The following is a 23,816-nucleotide window of genomic DNA, read 5'->3' as shown; positions in this document are numbered from 1 at the left end:
TATTGTTGGTCCCTTTTATTTTTTGGTAAAAAAATAGCGAAAATCACCCTTTAGTTAGCATCACAAATAAATTTTATCATTACCACTTTACAAGTTACTTTGCTTATGTATTATTTATATGATCTGTAAGTTTCATGGATTTAAAGTGCTTATTTTTGAAAAAGCTGTAGTTCAAATGACTTGAACGAGTAACTAATCACGAGTTTAGGCAAATTTTGAACGGCCATAGCATAACCAATTTTTGTCTAACAAGAAAACAAAAAGCAAAAATATTCAGAAAAGCAAAATGTACATTTTATTACTCTTTAAGATTTTTGGTATTACTTATAATTTTTAAGTTAATTCCATGAACAATTCCATTTTTTTTTTCAAGATTAAAATAAAATGTTTTATTTTAAACTCATTTTTTTTTTCAAAACTGAGTTCTTTGAACCAATGTAACTTATAGGATAATGTAAACAATACCTAAGTAAAGTAACTTGTGAAGCGGTAACGAATAATTATATTTGGGAAGCTAATTTTCGCGATTTTTGTACCAAAAAATAAAAGGGACCAACAATATTTTGAGCGTAATTCACTTATTTTTAATGTTAGAGGTTTTTTTTAAACAAGAATAAACCTTTTTTTAAACACTTTAAAAAAGTTGTAATGCATTTTCCCCGAAAAGTGCTCTGTTTTTTGGTTCTTTCTCATTGAAATATTCGATTTGGAATTTGACGAAGAAGATTAGAAGATTTGAAGAAGAGGAAGATTTTCATTAGGTACAACTCTGCTTCTACTGGGTCTGCAGACCTCACGCATACACCATTTTTTCAGTTTTTTTAATCTATATTTTTACTAAGAATATTTTTTTCGCTAGAGTACTTGCTTTTTGAGTTATCTGCGAAAAACCGCCCAAAACCATGTTTTTGTTTTGTTAAAAATGAACATCTTCACTCGCAAATAACTCAAAACGTATTGACTTAGTGAAAAAACTTTATAGAACAAAAGTTGCTTAGAATTAGTCATTTTCTCCAATTCCGGTCCTAGTTTGAACGTATATTTTTTCACTCCCGAGAAAATATTTTTCACCCCGTATTTCCCAATTTTTGTAAAATGGAAGGGTTGTAGAATTGTAAACTTTTTCTTATATAATAATAGACAATTTCAACTACCCATTCACAAATTTTCATCCTTTCTTTATTTTTTTGGAGGTTTTGGTAAAATTTTGTGTTCCCTGATGGGGCTAGAAAGTATAAATAATGTACTGATCATTTAAAACGAAAATGTGTTTTCATGTTCATTATTTGTTCAGTATCACTGAATCAGTTAGACTGCGTCAGCGAAACTGACAAGTGAGAACCCGCCTTTAGACTTTGTATTCAGTTATTATTATCGAGTCAGAAAACTTATCTATTTCGGAAAATTTTCGGGAGAGGAGCGTTTTAGTCCAAGAGCTGGGAGCGAATTTTGCTCGTGATTAGTAATATGGACAAACTATACGGGGATATGTTGAATTTGTTGTGTAAATAACTGTCTGTTACGGGCAGAAACCAGAGTGGGGGACGAGGGTAGTTATAAAGGGTCAAAGTCGCGGTTTTTATTATTTTTTTTATGACGCTCATGATCGAGATAGTGCACCCACATTTGGGAATAAGTAGGTCATGACGTAACTAAGCAAAATCTCCGGGGGCGGAACGCTGCGTGGTGGACAAAGGGCTGGTGGACAGTGGTGGATATAACAATTATAAGGGTTTTTTGTGACGTTCGTGATCGAGATAATACCCAAAAATTTGGTAATAACTAGATCATGACATAACTGTGCAAAACTCTCCAGGGGCGAAACGCTGCGTGGGGGCAAAGGGGTGGTGGGCAGAAGTGAATATAAAAATTATAAGGACGAACGTCAGAAAAAACCCCTTATAATTTTTATATTCACCCATGCCCGCCACCCCTTTGTCCCCCACGGAACTGTCGGCCCCTGGAGATTTTGCTTAGTTACGTTATGACCTGCGTATTTTCAAATTTTGGGGCACTACCTGGATCTGGAGCGTCACAAAAAAATAATAAAACCTCGACTTTGACCCCTTATAACTATCCTCGTCCTCCACTTTGGTTTCCGCCCGTAGTGGAAGGTCATGTACACAAATGATTCAACATATCCCCATATAGTTGGTCCATATTACTTATTACGAGCAAAATCCGCTTCTATCTTTCCGACTATTTCGTAAATGTAGAGGTTTCTAAACATTTTTTTAGTAAACAATTCTGCAAAAATCAAAATTTTATGAATCTTTATAACGCATAACTATAGTCATAAATGATGATTTTTTGATGGATTGTTTGATACAAATACTTAGATACAATTTACAGGTAATTTTGTCCGACAAATGTTTGAGGGTACTTCAGTTGTCGCATGCACCAAAGTTTAGAAACTTTTATATTATTTACGAAACGCCACCCTCCCGATTTTCCGAATTTTCCGTATTAGAAAAGTTGTCCGACTCAACATGAATAACTAAAAAAAGTCTCATAATGCGAGGTAATAATTTTTGTGGGCCCAAGGTCTATAGTCTTTAAAACAGAATATTTTATAATACAAAAATTTTAAGTCATCTGCAAAATACAAAGTCTGTACTCAATTATCGTGAAACCTATTCTATAATAAATTAACAGTAGTAATTGCACAAGAGCTCTAAAATTATTGAATTTTTCCCAAGTGACACTTTGACAGTTTTAATTTCACGAGCAGAGGGCGAGTGAAATTATGTCAAAGTGTCACGAGGTCAAAAATTCTATATTAATTTTAGCGATCGAGTGCAATTTGTTGCGATTATTTCATGAATAAAAATGTTCAAAACCAAAATTTTATTGTAATTTATTTATGTAAGTACAAATTAGTACAATTAAACACACAGTTGTTATAAATATTTGACGGTTGAAAGTCATCACTTTTATAATTTTTAAAACATTAATTAATTGTCATTAATGTCACTGAATGTATTTTTTCATAGCAACGAAGGGTATCTGACGTAATATACTTGACGACGGGAAATTATCAAAAATTATCGGGTGTAATATCACAAGAGAGTGAGAATAAATTGAAAATAATTCGACAGTTTTTCGAAAATTTGCTGTATGGCAATAGACACGAGAGCCCTCAGGGCTCGAGTGGCTATTGCCCAATGACAACAAATTTGAGTAAAAATGAAGCATTATTTTCTTATTTATTCTAACTGTCGTGTGATATTCGTAAGATTATTACGTATATTATGGATATTTTCTTAAATGTGACAGTTGTCAAAACTAGGAAACTGGTTGCCATTAAACAGAAACCATCTACTTAAAAAAATTCTATCGGTAATTTTCTACAGTAGATAATTCTCAGTATAATTTTAATCTGATTGGACAGAATTAAACACGTGATCAAATATCTTACTATACGATTGGAAGTTAAAATCATCAAAAAATAATCAAAGGTAATACCACGAGTCCTCTAAATTTTATCGATAAATTTTTTTGTTTTCACGAAAACTTCTTTATTTGGTAAAATTACGAAAGCAAACCGAATGATAAAATCACGAGTCCGAAGGACGAGTGATTTTACCCATTTCGGTTTGTTTGAGTGATTTTACCCTAAATAAAGAAGTATGAAAACGAAAAAATTTATCAAGCAAAATTTAGAGGACGAGTGGTATTTGAAAAGATTATTTTGTGAACCAATATGTACTATTAGTAAATACGGGCATCTGTGAAATATTTTTAAGACAACTAGGATCAATGTCTTAAGTAGGTTATAGATGAATTATTTTATGATTTAAAAATGAACCAATTTATTTATTATATCGTTAATACATAAAAAACTGTTTAAATCGAAAATGAACAATTATTAAAAACACAATTTTTATAACTAATATGATGTATCATTAATTACAGTCGCAGTTGATGTACTGGCAATGCACTCAGTTGTAGTAGTTGTTCTAAGTTTATTAATAATTTTTTTATGATATTTTTCATTAACTTGTAAATAAGGTTTTAACGAAGAAGCTGTGGCATGTCCAGTTATTTTTATTGCCTCCTGTTCTTGAATTCCTGCCTTAACAAGATGAGATACTACACTGGATCGGCTTGAATGATTTGTTATTTTTCGGTTTTGTGTTTCCAATCCGCATTTTTTTACAGAGTTCTTCAACCATTTAGCCATTTCATTTGGTCCAATGGGAGTATTTTTATACCATATTCCATTACCTGTTTGCCAGTATGGATTTGGGGTAAGGAAAAATCTATCGCTGGTAATAATTTTACCACGCTTTTCCGTGATTTTTTTATATAGTCTTATTGGGCACCTTTCTGGATCTTTAATGTTTGGTGTCAGCCATTTTGAATCCGAACACTTTTTTTGGCCACCTTGGCATGTTTTGGTAAAAATTGGATTATATTCAATCCTTCCTGTTTCTTTGCCGGCATTATTTATTTCATATTTGAAATAATCAATTCTACAATGAAGACCCTCACCACCGCGCCATATTAACTCGTAAGAGACAACATTAAATTAAAATCAATGGAAAAATCCCAATAGTTGGCTGTATACCATAGTTTAAAAAACCTATACAGAAGTAAAAACTTCAAATTGTATTTTGGTATAAAATAGTTTATTTAAAACTTCTAAAAGTCATCCACATGGATTGCAAAACGTTTTCGTTCTGAACAGAACATCTTCAGTGCATTCCGCAAAGTAGTTGTAACTAGCACACCAATGAAGGTGGTAACTTCAAAATATATGGCTTACATTATACCTTATGATAAAATATTATGACTACAAGTCGATGTTACTAGATTAAAATATGTATGTGCCTAAAGAGCAACATGCTTCCCTGCTCGAAAAAACTAGGTATTTGCCATTTGAATTATAGTTGGTCTGTGCTATAGATAGTTGGTCTGTGCTAATTCAAATGGCAAGTACCTAGTTTTTTCGAGCAGGGAAGCATGTTGCTCTTTAGGCACATACATATTTTACACTATATACACTGAAGATGTTCTGTTCAGAACGAAAACGTTTTGCAATCCATGTGGATGACTTTTAGAAGTTTTAAATAAACTATTTTATACCAAAATACAATTTGAAGTTTTTACTTCTGTATAGGTTTTTTACAACATTAAATAATTTCATCTCTAATCCTAGCGGATTATTTTCATCGCACGAGTCTATAATACTCAAATACTCTTTTTCATCCAGCGCTATAGCACTTTGTTTTCTTTTTTCGGGACGACTTTGTAACTCTTTCCTTTTTGCATTTTTCACGTCTCTTGCCTTCTTAAATTCAATGTCGATAAACGGGTTAAAACTTATATTAAACTCTGAAAAATATTATTCTTGAATCATTTTGGCTGTTACATTCCAAATAGTTTTAACAGAGTATTCCTTGTAATCTTCACCATTCATTTTCTTCATATTCATTCCCCAATCTTCAAGAACTTTTGCAATTTCTTGAATACTTGTATTATCATTCAACTGATAGTTCCTTACTGTGCAAAATTGCTCAAATTGTGTCCAAACAGACCTTTTTGTCTTAACTGTATTTTGAGGCGTATTATTTTTTAACAAATCTTTAATTTGTTCATGATTATTGTCACCAAATCTAACGCTAACGTCCATTTTGTTTAAATTAAATTATGACGATATTAAATCGCGAAAATTTAAATCGGCCAAAATTTTGCGCGGCCTACTTGCCTCGTGGTCTTACCCAGCTACGCTGGGTGAGTTCACCACAGTGCAGTGGTGTAATTGGTTTTGCCTAACCCCCAGGTGAATGCATTTTATTTAATTATTATTCACCCGTGTTTTTGTAATAATAAAATAGGAGAATGTAATTTTAGAACTATTTTACTAATTCTACTAATATAATGTGTATTTTAAAAGTAACTATTGTTCAAAAATATTACGTTGTAAATATTCGAATCCTTTTATGTGATAACACTGGTTTGTTGAAATCGGCAACAAAATAGAAGAATTAGTTCTGTGTTCTGTGTACGGTTTACATCGGTTCTGTTTGACGTTTATGAAAAGTTTAGAAATATTTATTTTGAAAATAAAAACTGTAGAAAATCTGTATATCGTGGTTAGTGTTTTTAAAATATCTATGTACCAGGGCTGTTCATAAATTAAGTTAGTAAACACAGGTATGTACGTATTATGTGAAATTTAGGGTACCTTAAGTTTTATCAGGGAAGAGACTGTTTTATCAAGGAAGAGGCTGTTTTATCAGTATTACACTCAATGATTGGCTAGAACGACGCGTGGTGATTGGCTGAAAAAGCAAAAACGTCAGAATTTGACAGGTGAAAAAAATAATCAGTTTAATTTTTATTTCTGTGAAATAATCAGTAGTAATTGCACGACAGCTCTAAAATTATCGATTTATTTCCCGAGTGACACTTTGACAGTTTTAATTTTATTATGTCAAAGTGGCACGAGGGCAACAAGTCGATAATAATTTAAGAGATCGAGGGTAATTCGCTGAGATTATTTCATGAATAGAACTCTCTTTTTAAATAATTTTAACTAATATTTTAAGGATATCTTCACCTGAATATTTGCTAAACGTGTTCTTGGTGTTCTCTGTGACAAGCTCTAAAACTTTAATTGTCATTAATGTCACTGAATGTTTATTTTTGCATAGTAACGAATGACATCTGACGTAATACTTGACTACGGGATATTATCAAAAATTATCACTTTAATTTTTATTTCTGTTGCTATCTATTGGCCAGAATCTCCTATGAATGAAATAATCAGTAGTAATTACACGAGAGCTCTAAAATTATCGATTTGTTTCCCGAGTGACACTTTGACAGCTTTAATTTAACGACCCGAATGGGAGTAAAATTATGTCAAAGGGGCACGAGAGAAAAAATCGATAATAATTTAGAGATCGAGGGTAATTCAGTGAGATTATTTCATGAAGAAAACTGCCTTTTTAAATAATTTTAACTAATATTTTGTGCAAATCTTCACCTGAATATTTTTGTTGAACGAGTTTCTTGGTGTTCTCTGTGACAAGTTGTAAAACATTAATTGTCATTAATAGAGCTCGGGAAATATGCAAAATGCATATTAAGTACATATTTGCATATTTTGGATAACTTTTATAAGTGCATATGCATTTATTAAAATTGCATATTTTCAGACTTTTTTTACCTCAAACCGAAAAATTTTTAGAGAGAAATTCTCAGAAGTCTCAGATCTACAAATAAATCTAAAAATTATCGTGGAACCACTTTCTGGTAACATCCTTAATCTCTGCCTTTTACAATTTATAAGGCAAGGCAATGACGAATAAAGGAGACGAAGGGGACTCTACAATATGCAGAAATATTTTGTTAGTGAAAAAAATTTGTTAAAATTTAAAAATATTTTTTTAAAGTTACTTGTTTGGCACACGCTTTAAATAGAGTAGCAGAAACTGTAAGGAAAGAATTTCCAATGATCAATACCCTTGTAATGTTAAATATAAAAAAATATTTTTAAAAGCCCTTTTGCGAATTCAAGTTTATAAGGATTGTTTACCTAACGTGACTTTACTACTTGAACTTGTGATAACTAGATGGGGAACATGGTTTAATTCTGTAAATTTCATAACCGATAATTATGAGGAAATTCTAGACGTGATTTTGTAGTTTAGATGTATATAACTCAGGAACTATAAAAAATGTGTGGATATTTAAAAAAAAAAACCGTTATTAAAAATAATTTGACACATATCCAAACCAATTTTGTTAATATTGCTGAACCAATTACTAAATTAGAAAAGCGAAACCTTTCATTAGACCAAAGTAATGAAATTATCCATTAATTAAATAAAAAAATTAAACACCTTGGGGAACAAAGTGTACTTATCAAAAATTCTGCACGGCGTTAAAGAAAAATGAGATGGGGAAATGTGAAGATAATTTAATTTTATAGGTATAACCCTTAATTGTACAATATTTAAAGTTTGCTCCCTTAACTTCATGTGAAGTAGAAAAAAGTTATTTTTTTTAATGTGAATTTTTCCGTGTATAAACAATTATTCTTAGATAGACGACTCAGTTTTTTGTAGAAAATTTAGGAAAAACATTTTACCCTTAAGTACTAACACCCCGTCTCTCAGACGGCATCGCTTATCGAAAGTGGGATATTTCCCTTCCTAGAAAATTTTGAAGGTCACCCGTTTATGACTTTTCAAGTTGGGTTGTTCTTTAGTAGTATTGAATTCGACAAGTTGCTGCAGGTTGTTATTCGAAAGATATTTAGGCTCAAAATGTGATTTCCGTCTAATAGACGGGGTGTTAGTGTTTGTGTCCAGCTCGTCATTACACATAATGTGCCCCAATTCGTCAAAAAACATCAAATAAGGGAATAAATACCCTGAGAAAACTCTTTTGAAAGGGTTTTATGAGGTAGAAGACGACATAAGCGAAGTGGAATCAATTTGTGATGAAAATGTTGCCACTGACTACCATTGCTACACTGTACCAAGTGTAGTACCTGTCAGTTTTTTTTGTTTTAACATTTTTTAAAAACCTTATTATTTTCATTTTTCTTACTCTTTGTTTAACTCGATTATAAATTTTTATTAAGATTCTTTAATTTGTTTAATTTTTATCACACTTTTTGTCAGGAGGAAAAAATTACACAAACAATCCTTCCATTCTTGTTATAATGTCTTTTATTTTAATAAATACAGAAAAACGAGATTAATTACTTTGTTTTTTAGGTAACCAATACTTTCAGTAAGTCATCGAGATATTTTTTTGCATTAAAATGTTTAACAAAAACAAAAATTACCACTAAAATGTTAAACCCGTCTGTCAGGCGGTTAGTTAGGGTTTACGCCATTGATTTAAGATGTTAGTACTTAAGGGTTAATATTTTATAAGTTTTAATTGTAAGAATAATATAATAAAGAATGATGATGATAAAAATATAAAGAATAAATAAATTATAAATATAATGATGTAGGTAATACAAATTTCAATAAATATTTTTTTATTTAGCTTAAATGTCTCGACAGCTAAGGCCATTAGCATAAAATAAATAATTAAATACCAAAACAAGGATTAGTGCGTTTTCTATTTATATGCATTAAATTCATAAAAGCATATTTTAGTGCATATTTCAACTGGTTTTTTGTGCATATTTGCATGCATATTTTAGGATTTTTAAGTGCATATTTCCCGAGCTCTAGTCATTAATATCACTGAATGTTCATTTTTGCACAGTAACGAAAGGCATCTGACGTAATGCTTGACGACGGGATATTATCAAAAATTATCACTTTAATTTTTATTTCTGTAGCTTTCTATAGGTGAGAGTCTCTTATGAATGAATTAATCATTGTAGTATGATACAGAAGTATAGAATGAATTCATTATTTAGATACTTTCGAAATAGACGACTTTAAAAATAAATCTTAAAAAACGTAAATTTTAATGTTTGAATGTCATTTGTTATATTTGCAATATTTAATTGCTACGGGTATTTTATGCATGGCTGAACAAACAGGTCTTAAGCTGCTTAAGACATATCTTAAGCTCAACTTACGAAACATACGCGTTGCACCATTGACTCTTAGATCAATTGTTTTCAGCTTACCACAATGAATTGCCACGTGTATTGAATCTTAAACTTCGTCTCAGGTAATACCGCATTTACACTTAGTCCTGTTGGACAGGGAATTGGACAGAAAAGTGGGCAGCGTGAATGTGTAAATATAGTCTTGGCAGATTATCGGAGAATAGGCCGTTTTTGTGAAAAGTTATTTACCAGCAATTTTATTGCTGGAATCGAATATTATGACTGTATTTATTAACCTTTAACTACCCGCGCATCAAGTTATAACATAACTACACGCGTGGCGTACTTTGTACGCCACAAGAAAATACACTTAAAAACAGCGGATTTGTTTAATTTTTTTTTGAAAAAATACACTTAGTTGTTTGTTATAAACCTTATTCGGCATCAGTGAATACTTGAAGTTCCTTTTCAGTAAGCCAATTGGGATTTATAACTGGAATCATGGAATAACTGGATTCCATGATAAATAAAATTACTAATAAAAAATTTTTTTAAATGTGATTTTTTACAGGGGAAAAAGTATTGTTTACAAAGAAAAATATATTTTTTGCCATAATGACTAAAAAACAATTAAAATATGTACTTATATTACGACTTATAGTAATATAATCCTGGGGTATATTGTCCACCACCGGAAACAACAAATAATAAAATGTAAATTACGATCTTTTCAGAACGCCGATTATAAGGAAACTAAAACCAAATTGTGTCGCAAATTCCTCGGTAGAATGCAGTAGGATATGGTTACCCATACTGAAAGAGGAAGTCAATAGAAAGAAAATACCACGATTAGTAAGTCAATAACATATCGAGTTAGTACAAATTTTATATTTTAGTATTACTTATTCTATGTCTATGTAATATTAATATTATTTATAATTTAAACATATTAAAGTCAGAATTTGGTATTAGTTTTTTGAAGGTAGATTAAATGTAAGACCAAATACTTACGATGTCGGGATAGTATCACGAGGTTTTTTCCTGGTTTTCCCTCGTGATTTACTATGGAATCTCTAACGCAAGAATTTTACTGTCATCGTTGCATTTGATTGTCTTTTTATAGACAGATCACATGCTATGATTTTTTTACGACGGATATTCTTGAGTTGGGATTGATTTCATGTAATCGAATGAACTATCTTTTAGTAAAGTCGTCCCAGGAACGCAACTCATAAATATTGGCGATATCATTTTAAAGTCTTCTACTTTAAAATGTATAATATACGTCTGAATTGCCAATATAAATGAGTCAGATTAAATAAATTATTAGAAGAATTTTTTTACTTAGCAACATGTTTGTTTTATTTTAATAGTATTTTGTATTTTGACAACGAAACCCGCATAGGGATTACGAACACTCGATACGAATCGTATCCGCCATGTTTTCCCGTAAGGCGCTATGGGAAAACATGGCGGATACGATGCGTATCGAGTGTACGTAATCCGGGCCCCGATTTGGGCTTCGAAACGTTAATAAATTCATTTTTTAGTCAAATTGTGGCTTATTTCCCATAAAAAATACGTAATTATAAAAATGCCACAAGGAAATAGCTTCAGAACAACATTAAGAAACCGGTATGGGCCTAGCGTTTGTCAAAATTTTAGGAGATTGGAAACCTTATACGAGAAACTGGCACACTGTCAGAATTCAATTAAATTTTTAAGAAGATGTAGAAACAACAATTTAATACCAAAGGGCTTGAGGTTACGGCCAGCATATTCAAGCAGAAGACTTCAAAATATTCTACATAGAGCCAGTTTATCGATGATTCGGGAAAGGTTACAATTTCATAGGTCAAATTTATTTTTTATCGAACAAGACATCGTAAGTATTGAAGATTTGCTTTTTGGAATGATATCAAATTCTGATTTTGATCGAATTACTTTTAGTTTACAAATAATTTATCAAAATTCATACCAAAAACAAAGAAATATACATTTAAATAAATTTAATATTCTTTTAGAACAAAATAGTTTACATGCTTTTGATAACCTAAATAGAAATAATGACATATTAGCGACAGTTGTCAATCTATCAAAGAGAAATTTACTTCTTCTTCTTCTTTTTTATTTTTGGTTTCGCTGCAAGGCGATTACCAGCACGATTTATAAGCGATCTTGACGTAGTCTGGCTCTAAGCCATACTAAAATCGCTGACTATGTTCTTGTAAGGAAGCTTTTGATGAGGTGTGATGATTATAATTAAATGAGATTAATTGGGTCAGGTTAAGTATGATTAAAAATTAAAACATAAATTAAATGACAAATAGCAACATAATATAACACGGATACATATAAACAGTTGAGCCTTGCAATTTGTAAGCTTATTTTGTTAATTGCTAGAAAACGCATTGCAGTTTATAAGCTTATTTGGTTAATTGCAAGAAAACGCATAATTACATTGACTGATTCTTCCGTTAAGGAACTTAGAATATTGTATATAGAGAGCGGTGTTTTGAAGTTCATGGAAATAAATTTTGTGTATATATCAAAATTAGGAATCACATTAATCGGGCATTCAAAAAAGATGTGGTTTAGATCCTCGAGACGACCACATTCACAAAAAGGATTATCTTTTATATTCATTTTATACAGATGTTGTTTTGTTAAACAATGGCCTGTGCGCATTAAATGCAACTGAAAATTTAGTATTGTCAAAAGGTTTAAACTATGCTGTTACTCATCCATCTATTCCAAAATTAGACATAATTAGCTCAGTGGAAAAAATATCCCAGTGTTTACCAAATCATGAAAAAGAACAATATAGGGTACTATGTAAACTTGAATTGGAAAAATCTAATAAAATTGAACAGAACATCAGCAAAGAGGAAATGAAAGCTTTAAAAACTTTAAAAAATTATGACTCCATAACAATCCTACCAGCAGATAAAGGAAATGCAACTGTAATAATGGATAAAATACAATATGAGGACAAAATTACAGATCCACCCAAAAATTAACGAATGATCCAACGAAGACACTGGAAAACAAAATTTATAAAACTTTATTCAAATTTAAAAATGATCTAACGTACTATCAAAGAAAATTAATGACACCTCATTACAGTAAGACACCACATTTTTATGGAGTACCGAATTCTCCTTGTAGTGAGCTCTCAAAATTTTTATTAAATATTATAAAACAATTTGCAAATAATAATGACACATTTATAAAAAATACACAACATTTTTTAAACAAATTTTTTAACGTATACCGATTTTGAACTTTGAGATTACATTTTCTCCAACCTAATTTTTGATTGGAATTTTGCTATTTTTGGCAGTTTTCACTCGTAATATCGATAATTTTTATTATAATAATATATGTTAGGAGTATTTTAAAGATATGAAAATTTGTGTGGAGAAAGAAGACAAAAATAAAAAGGAGATGGTTCGAAAATTATGATCCTACTGTTTACATCTTTGCCGTAAATGCCGGTCAACTTTGACCGGTTGTATCTCAGGAACCACTCATTACAATTAAACTTTTTTTCTTTTAAAAGAAGCGTCCTGCCGCTTTTTTCCCATACCGTTTTCATGACTTAATTTAATTTAATACATACCGAGATATTTGATTTGTTTATAAGCCAAAAAATTGTTTATAATTTAAAATATTCCTGAGGCCGCTTAAATAGTCCAATTTCAATTCCGTAGTGCATTGGATAGGTACAGTGTCTTTTTATACAAAAATCATAGTTATTCTTATGTATCATAATTATTGTGGTTATTATAGCGACCGTAAATTTTTAATTAACAATTCAATTGTTGCTAAACTGTTCATTCAATTTCTTTTATATATACTTTTATATTACCAAGTTATTTAATTATTGATTGACAATTACTTATCTAAAATTTTAGTTGAAAATTAAAAATTTTGTTGGAAAAAGCTGCATTTTCCGGGGAAAATTTTTGTCGACGTAAATCGGGAAAAACATGTCTCTATGCAGAATTCAATTACGGTGAATTTTTTTTGAGTGCTTTTGGTGTAAAGTTAAAATCTTTGGAGTTATAGAGCAAGAATTTAAAAAACACGACTTTTGGGCGAAATTTTGTTTATAAAAAAAGTAGCACACTATCTGCGGACTTTGCATACCTATATTACAGTAAAACCTGTCTTAACAGCCACCTGGCAAGACCGGCCACCTGAACTAGCCGGCCAGTTTCAAAGTTCCCCAAACCAAAATTTGTGGACTAAAAACCCTGGTATTAGCGGCCACCTTTTTATATCGGCCAATATATCTGTCATTTTTAGTGACCGTTATTGTCAGGTTTTACTGTATTAATACATACAATCATAAGATTTGATTCCAGCAATAAAATTGCTCGTTGATAAAATTGCTGGTAAATAACTTTCTCCTTGTATTTTGCTAATTAGCCCAGAGTAATAGCTCACTCGCGCTGCCGTTTCTCATGCTACTGCCATTGCACGGCGCTCCCCAAAAAAATCAGTTTTTGGACGGAAGTCACAGGAGAGGCAGCGCAAATGCGAGTAAGTATTAGTCATGAGGACATTGCCGACATTGGTGAGGACTAGTGTGAACACTTCACTCGCGTCGATATCGTGTTTCCGGCAATACTTCCGACAGTGGCATTAGGAGTGGCAAAGGCTGAGTATAAATCCGGCATAAGACGTGCTTAGATAATAATCGAAAACTATGGTACAACGTAAGTGAGACTTGCGGCCCTATCTACAAGCTGAGCTGGGCTAAGCTGAAGCTTAATATTTGTTGGTATAATTAGGCATTATATGTGTTGGATATTAGATCATCAGTGTTGCAGTAATGACGTAAGCAATGACCTTTTTAAATACAAACCAAGGTTACGGGATACCTCATTTGAAAAGTCTCCTAATCGCTTTTCCAATGCTGGAATCTTTTAAGTGCTTAATGTTGTTCTGAAGCTATTTCCTTGTGGCATTTTTATGATTAATTATTTATATGGGAAATAAGCCACAATTAAAATGAAAAAAATAATTTTATTAACGTTTCGACGCCCAAATCGGGTGCCGTTGTCAAAATACAAAATATTACTAAAATAAACTAAAGTGTTGTTGCTAAGCAAAAAAATTCTTCTAATAATTTATTTAATCTCACTCATTTATATTGGCAATTCAGACATATATTATACATTTCAAAGTAGAAGACTTTAAAATGATATTGCCAATATTTATGAGTTGCGTTCCTGGGACGACTTACTGAAAGATAGTTCATTCGATTACATGAAATTAACCCCAACTCAAGAATATCCGTCATAAAAAATTATAGCATGTGATATGTCTTTAAAAAGACAACCAAATGCAACGACAGTAAAATTCTCGCGTTAGAGACTTCATAGTAAATCACAAGGGAAAACCAGGAAAAACCTGTGATACTATCCCGACATCGTAAGTATTTGGTCTTACATTAATTTACTCTCAAAAAATAATACCAAATTCTGACTTGTAACATGTTTAAATTATAAATAATATTAATAATACTAGATATATAAGTAATACTAAAATATAAAATATGTACTAGCTCGATATTATTGACTTACTAATCTTGGTATTTTCTTTCTATTGACTTCCTCTTTCAGTATGGGTAACCACATCCTACTGCATTCTACCGAGGAATTTGCGACACAATTGGTTTCATTTAGCATAATTAGAGCCGCTTCTTTGATTTTTCTCTTTTTACTATCTGATTCTTTCAGGACTATACTTGAATCTCTCCACTGAACTCTATGTTCATTATCCCATGCGTGTTGACATATTTGAGATCTCTCAAATTCTCTATTTTTAATATAAGATTGATGTTCATTTATTCTAACGTCTAATGGTCTTGATGTCTCACCTAAATAAAATTGTTCGCATTCACAAGGTATTTTATAAATGCAATTCTTTGTTCTTTCTTGATCATTGTTAGGTTTAGTTTTAGATAGAATAGATCTCAATGTGTTTGTTGTTTTGAATGTTGTTGAAATGTTGAATTTATTTCCTATTGTTTTAAGTTTCTCGGATAGTCCTTTTATATATGGTATTGATATTTTCCTCGTATTATTTCTGGTGAATGTTGTAGGATCCCGTTCTAAGTTGTTCTGTTCCATTCGATCCAATCTTGAGAATTCCTTATTTATAAACGATAAAGGATAATCATTTTTTAATAAAACAGATGTTAACAATTGTTTTTCTGCTAAAAAGGAATTTTCGTTAGAACAAGTAATTTTGGCTCTATCATATAAGGATTTAATGATTCCCTTTTTAACGTTGATGTTGTGATTTGACTTGTAATTGAGATATCTGTTGGTGTGTGTTGGTTTTCTATACACTTGAGTCTCATATCCAATATCCTTCTTTGAGATCAAAACATCGAGGAAAGGTAGGCTGTTATTGTATTCCTTTTCCATTGTAAATTTTATTGTCTCTTCTTGATCGTTTATAATATTCAGGAACGTATCCAACAATTCTGATCTATGAGGCCATATTGAAAACACATCATCTACATATCTCCACCATACCGTGGGTTTTAAATTTTGTTTAGAAATAATATTAGTTTCGAAATCCTCCATAAATATATTAGCCAATAATGGAGATAAAGAAGAGCCCATTGCTAGACCAAAATTTTGTTTATAGAATTCATTGTTTAGTTGAAAATAGGTATTATGGGTACATAATGTCAATAACTCCATTATAGCTGATACATTTAGTCTTGTCCTAGTTGCCAATGTATTATCATTCTCTAATTTCGTTTTGATTATGTTTAAAGTTTTATCTAATGGTACATTTGTAAATAAACTGTTTATGTCAAAACTTACTAAAATATTATTTGGATTAAATTCAATAGTTGATAATTTGTTTAAAAAATGTTTTGTATTTTTTATAAAAGTGTCATCATTATTAGCAAATGGTTCTAGAATGTTTAATAAGAATTTTGATAGTTCACTACAAGGAGAATTGATGGTACTACAAATGGGTCTAAGTGGTATGTTCGCTTTATGAATTTTCGGCACTCCATAAAAATGTGGTGTCTTACTGTAGTGAGGTGTCATTAATTTTCTTTGATAGTATGTTAGATCATTTTTAAATTTGAATAAAGTTCTATATATTTTGTTTTCTAGTGTCTTCGTTGGATCCTTCGTTAATTTGCTATAAGGTCCATTTGTAATTAAATCTGTAATTTTGTCCTCATATTGTATTTTATTCATTAGATAAAACTTTAAACATAATCAAAACGAAATTAGAGAATGATAATACATTGGCAACTAGGACAAGACTAAATGTATCAGCTATAATGGAGTTATTGACATTATGTACCCATAATACCTATTTTCAACTAAACAATGAATTCTATAAACAAAATTTTGGTCTAGCAATGGGCTCTTCTTTATCTCCATTATTGGCTAATATATTTATGGAGGATTTCGAAACTAATATTATTTCTAAACAAAATTTAAAACCCACAGTATGGTGGAGATATGTAGATGATGTGTTTTCAATATGGCCTCATAGATCAGAATTGTTGGATACGTTCCTGAATATTATAAACGATCAAGAAGAGACAATAAAATTTACAATGGAAAAGGAATACAATAACAGCCTACCTTTCCTCGATGTTTTGATCTCAAAGAAGGATATTGGATATGAGACTCAAGTGTATAGAAAACCAACACACACCAACAGATATCTCAATTACAAGTCAAATCACAACATCAACGTTAAAAAGGGAATCATTAAATCCTTATATGATAGAGCCAAAATTACTTGTTCTAACGAAAATTCCTTTTTAGCAGAAAAACAATTGTTAACATCTGTTTTATTAAAAAATGATTATCCTTTATCGTTTATAAATAAGGAATTGTCAAGATTGGATCGAATGGAACAGAACAACTTAGAACGGGATCCTACAACATTCACCAGAAATAATACGAGGAAAATATCAATACCATATATAAAAGGACTATCCGAGAAACTTAAAACAATAGGAAATAAATTCAACATTTCAACAACATTCAAAAACAACAAACACATTGAGATCTATTCTATCTAAAACTAAACCTAACAATGATCAAGAAAGAACAAAGAATTGCATTTATAAAATACCTTGTGAATGCGAACAATTTTATTTAGGTGAGACATCAAAACCATTAGACGTTAGAATAAATGAACATCAATCTTATATTAAAAATAGAGAATTTGAGAGATCTCAAATATGTCAACACGCATGGGATAATGAACATAGAGTTCAGTGGAGAGATTCAAGTATAGTCCTGAAAGAATCAGATAGTAAAAAGAGAAAAATCAAAGAAGCGGCTCTAATTATGCTAAATGAAACCAATTGTGTCGCAAATTCCTCGGTAGAATGCAGTAGGATGTGGTTACCCATACTGAAAGAGGAAGTCAATAGAAAGAAAATACCAAGATTAGTAAGTCAATAATATCGAGCTAGTACATATTTTATATTTTAGTATTACTTATATATCTAGTATTATTAATATTATTTATAATTTAAACATGTTACAAGTCAGAATTTGGTATTATTTTTTGAGAGTAAATTAATGTAAGACCAAATACTTACGATGTCGGGATAGTATCACAGGTTTTTCCTGGTTTTCCCTTGTGATTTACTATGAAGTCTCTAACGCGAGAATTTTACTGTCGTTGCATTTGGTTGTCTTTTTAAAGACATATCACATGCTATAATTTTTTATGACGGATATTCTTGAGTTGGGGTTAATTTCATGTAATCGAATGAACTATCTTTCAGTAAGTCGTCCCAGGAACGCAACTCATAAATATTGGCAATATCATTTTAAAGTCTTCTACTTTAAAATGTATAATATATGTCTGAATTGCCAATATAAATGAGTGAGATTAAATAAATTATTAGAAGAATTTTTTTGCTTAGCAACAACACTTTAGTTTATTTTAGTAATATTTTGTATTTTGACAAAGGCACCCGATTTGGGCGTCGAAACGTTAATAAAATTATTTTTTTCATTTTAATTGTGGCTTATTTCCCATATAAATAATTAATCATTTAAGTGCTTACTTCTACAAAGTTAACCAAAACTTTACTCAGATTTGAGTACTAAGAAGTTTTTTTCTGTCCTTTTCCTAGACGAATGAAAACGGAATGTGACTTCATATAGTGTATTCCTTTTTTTTCTATACTCGTCGTCTTCTTCTTGTTGTTCTACGGCACTACAGCCCAAATTGGGCCTTGGCCTCCTTTATTTTTTGCCTCCAGCCTTGCTTGTCTGTGGCTGCTCTTCTCCATACACGGACCGCTAAAAGGGCTTGTGCGTCGCTGTTTACTGTGTCTTCCCAGCGCTTTCTTGGTTTTCTAACCGGTCTCTTTCCCTGCATTCTAGCATTCAGTGCTCTTTTTGGTAGCCTATCCTCTCCCATTCTTATCACATGCCCGGCCCATTGCAATCTTTGTATTCTAATGAAGTCTGACAGGGGTGTTTCCTTATAGAGTTGATAAAGCTCGTTGTTGTATCGACTTCTCAAGATTCCGTTTTCCCTCACAGGTCCTAGTATTCTCGTCAGTACTTTCCTTTCGAATGTGTCGAGTTTGTTCTTGGATGTTTCTTTCAGGACCCAGGCTTCACTGCCATAGCATGTTATTGGTCGGATTAAGGTTTTATAGATTCTCATCTTTGTATTTCGGTGGACACTTTTAGACCGAAATATATGGGAGAGGGCAAAATAAGCTCTGTTTGCCTGCGTTATTCTCTTCCTTCTCTGCGTTATTGGAAGAGAATGCTCGTCGTCTGCAGTCTTATAAATTGTAAAAGTAGCAGATTAAGCATGTACCAAGAAAAGTTTCAAATTCACATTATTATTTAACATTTCAATTTTTATTAGGTATCTGAGACTTTTCAGTTCATTTAACCAAAACTGTTGGATTTATTATTGTAATTAATTTATAATAAATATTTAGTTATACGAATACAATAAAATTATAAAAAATATTGAAATTGACGACCTTCAGCGATGATGCAATGAAAAAGACGGACAGTAAATTATTTCCTAACGCAATTTAGTTAAGGGAGTAGGCGCAAAATCTTGGCACAATGCTATTTAAATGCAATCAGTTTCTTCTAATCCTAAAAAAATTAATAAAAATTTTTGAAAAATTTAAACGCAGAATAATGAAACATTACATTATTACCAAGGACCGAAAGTCCCTTCGAATAACCAAAAAGTTTCTTTTGAATGAAATACTTTGAATAAAATTAAAAATCACACTAAATTTTTTCTTATTTTTTTTTCACCCCTTTAACTTATTAAAATAAACATTATAGTTTTCAGGGACTTTCGGCCCTCGGTAATAATGTAATCTTCATTTTGGGTTTAAATTTTTCAAAAATAGTTATTAGTTTTGTCAGAATTCGAAAAAAAAAATGATTGCATTTAAATAGCATTGGACATAAGTGAATAAGTATTTATTGTAATTCCATTTTACTTTACTAAGTACCTAATTTGGGTTAATCCTTTAGAAATAAATATTCGATTATATCGTTTCAGAATCAATTAGGAAACCCTTCAAATGAAGTATCCCGTGACGTCGGTTTATTATATTTCAAAAAACGATTGATTACGCCATTACGCTACACTTATGACGTAATATTCAACACATATTTAGCGTTTCACGATCATTCAAAAATTAAAACTGACCTGCTTTGATCTTTTTAAAAAGACGTTTATTTCTTAAATAATGCAGTTGTTCCAGACTTTTGCATCATACTATATGCATAAACGTTTTATATTTGCATTATATTTTTATTTTGACATTAAGAGGCAACATCTGCATGTAATTTTAAATATTTATTTTGTTAAGATATTTGGCACACATAGTCGTAATATAGTAAATAATGGCAGTATAATAGTCCATTCTTTCACGGTTTTGGCTCTAAATTTTAAAGAACCGCTTGGATTGACATGAAATTTTACATACGCATAGCTTACATGTCAAAGAAAAAAAGTGATATTCTGCCGATGTGTGCTTTTCCCCTGGGGGTGACTTTCACCCCCACTTGGGGATGAAAATATATGTCCAAAATAAGTCCGGAAATGGATAAACTTACTAATTTTAAGTAACTTTTGTTCTATAGAGCTTTTTCGCCATGTCAACACTTTTCGAGTTATTTGCGAGTGAATATGTTCATTTGTCAACAAAATAATTACATTTTTAGAGGGTTTTTCGCAAATAACTCAAAAAGTAAGTATGTTATCGAAAAAAACGTTCTTAGCAAAAATATAGCAAGTAAAAAAGTAAAAAACATGGTGTACGCGTTAGGTCTCTGGACCTCGTAGAACCAGAGTTACAGCCAATGAAAAATAGATTCATATTCACCGAATTTCAAATAGAATATTTCGAAGTGAAATATCCAAAAAATTAAGCAATTTTTGGGGAAAGCAGATTATAACTTTTTTAAAGTGTTTAAAAAAAGCTTTATTTTTGTTTTTATAAAAAGTTTCTAGCATTAAATTTAAGCAAGTTACGCTCAAAATAAAGTTGGTCCCTTTTGTTTTGGCAAAAAAAAAATCGGGAAGACCACCCCCTAATTAGCAACTTAAATAAAATTAATCGTTACCGCTTCACAAATTATTTTACTTATGTTGTGTTTATATGATCTGTAAGTTTCATCGATTCAAAGTGCTTATTTTTAAAAGAATTTGGTTTTAAAGTAAAATTTTTAAAAATTTTAATTTTGAAAAATATGCTTTTTTCAAAATAACTTAAAAATTGTTAGAGATACTAAAAATCTTAGAAAACAAAAAAAGTCAGCATCGCTTTTCTGAATATCATGTATTTTTTTGTTTTTCTGTTAGACAAAAATTGATTAAGATTTGGTGTTTCTAAATTTGCATACATTCGTGATCAGTGACTCTTTCAACCCATTTTAACTACAGCCCTTTCAATAATAAGGACGTTGAACCGATGAAACTTACAGATCATATAAACAATATATACACGAGTCAAGAAACTTGTGAAGTCGTAACGATTAAGTTCATTTCAGATACTAATTAGGGGGTGATTTTCCCGATTTTTTTACCAAAAAAAAAAGAACTAACTTTATTTTGAGCGTTACTTGTTTACTTTTGATGCTAGAATTTTTTTTTATTAAACAAAAATGAACTTTTTTTAAACACTTTAAGGTGTAATGAGTTTTCAGTAGTAATAACCCAAGGACATTGATAATTGTTCGAAAAAATTTTATGACAGATTTCGAAAGCTTGTTGCTTGGAAACAGACCGACGCCGTAGGCGGAGGTCTGTTGCCTGTAAGCAACAAGCTTGAGAAAGTTGTTAAAAAATTTTTAAGCATTTATCAATGTTCGAGGGTTATTCGGATAGAAAATTTTTTGCTGGTTATGAAAAAAAATACAGAGCAGAAACAATTTATTTAAATGTGCAATTAACAAAGGAACAATTAGAAAAATTTAATGAAGATATGTTAGTTTCTATAACTGATGAAGATGTATTTCCACTACGCATGCTGTTAATAATTTTATTATGATGTTCTTCTTTATTATAATTCTTCCACCGTCCGATTTCCATCTAATTCATATTTTCTATCATTGCAAAAGTCCATAAACGCTTTCCATACAAATTTTTTACTGTAAACAGTATTCTTTGGTATATTTGATTCGATAATTTCATTAATATTCTCATCAGTATTACAACCAAATCGTGACATTTTGAAATATTGAATATTTGAAATGTCAAAATCGAAATGAAACGAAATGTAGGTATCCATAGCTACATGATTAAGTGAAAACAGCCCATGGGATCTGTTTTCAGTATAATGTTGGTTTTATTGGTCGTATTCAATCAGATGACCACAAATTAATTGATTTCATGGGATTTCTAATTGAGCAAAAAATTTTCCCTGAAATGTGCTTCATTTTTGGTTATTTTACGTTAAAGTATTCCATTTGGAATTTGACGAATATAAACTTATTTTTAATTAGCTATAACTCTGCTGCTTATAGGTACAGAGAAGTGATATTTACACCATTTTTTTAAATTTTTTACAGGCTATATTTTTGACCCCCCAAGAGGGGGTGAAAACTACCCCCGGGGCAAAAGCACATATCGGCACAACATCACTTTTTTTCTTTGACTTGTTAGCTATGTGTATGCCAAATTTCATGTCAATCCAAGCGGTTCTTTAAAATTTAGAGGTTTTGCAATATTTTACCGTTAAAGAACGTACTATAAAGCGCAATCACGTCAGTATGTGGAAATTACTCCATAATCAAATAAAATATTGCAAAAACGAGCCTGTATAGATCTGGATTCCGCGTACAAAAAAAAGTTTATAAATAGCAAGCTGAAAATTTGGTAATAGCTTAACGGTGTCTAGTCGGACAAACTTTGATATATGGGAACACTGGAACAGGGGAAGTTCTAATAATTGTGGAACGTGTCATCACGACAAGTTTATGATTGTGAAAATTAGCAGGTTGTTTTTAAGTTTATTGAATAGCCAACTTTATATTATATGAAAAATGCTGGTCCGAAAAATATGTTGGGCATTTTAATAAGTCCGACACGTAAAATATGTCAAATGACAGGAATTATTATATTCGTGGTACATAGCAGTCTGATTTTTGCATGAGAGTTCAATAAAGGGTAACAAATCAATTGGAAGTTCTGTCCGACAAAATACATGGAAAGTTTTCGTAGTCTGACGTTCGAAACCTGTAACCTGTTCCACAATTAAAACTTCCCCTGTTCCAGTGTTCCCGTACATCAAAGTTTGTCTGACTAGACACAGTTAAGGTATTAAGAAATTTTCAGCTTTGCATTATTAAACTTTTTTTGGTACGCGGGGTGCAGGCCTAGTACCGCCATTAAGAATAACAAAAAAATACACTTTCTTCAAATAAACTTTTTACCCAATGTCTAGATTTTGTGTCACATTGGAACTACTAAAAATCGATTATCTATAACAAGAAATCGACCGTGTTGCCGACCTTGTAACCGGCGCATTGTTGAAACTTCGCAGAACTTTCGAAAAAAAATTATTGATGACGCGCTGATGTTGACTCTTAAAATATCAACTTACTATACTCCAAAACCAGCAAATATTATTACCTTTTTCGAATAAATTATCGCTTACAAAAATATTTCACGCTACTCTTTGGAGCTGAGGGGGGGGGGGGGGGTCACACCCTCTGTATTAACAGTAAAATTCAATAATAGCAAATCTTTTAGCCTCATTGTCAAT

General features: G+C 31.1%; 1 protein-coding gene across 2 annotated transcripts in view; it reads right to left on the bottom strand.

Moving 5' to 3' along the window:
- The window catches only part of LOC126890385 (prolactin-releasing peptide receptor-like), a 1,660,146-nt gene that overhangs the window by 106,433 nt on the left and 1,529,897 nt on the right, over positions 1 to 23,816 (bottom strand). The window lies entirely within an intron of this gene.

This window comes from Diabrotica virgifera, chromosome 8, assembly GCF_917563875.1.
Source record: "Diabrotica virgifera virgifera chromosome 8, PGI_DIABVI_V3a".
Taxonomy (NCBI): Eukaryota; Metazoa; Arthropoda; class Insecta; order Coleoptera; family Chrysomelidae; genus Diabrotica; species Diabrotica virgifera.
This window is presented reverse-complemented; position numbering and strand designations above follow the sequence as displayed.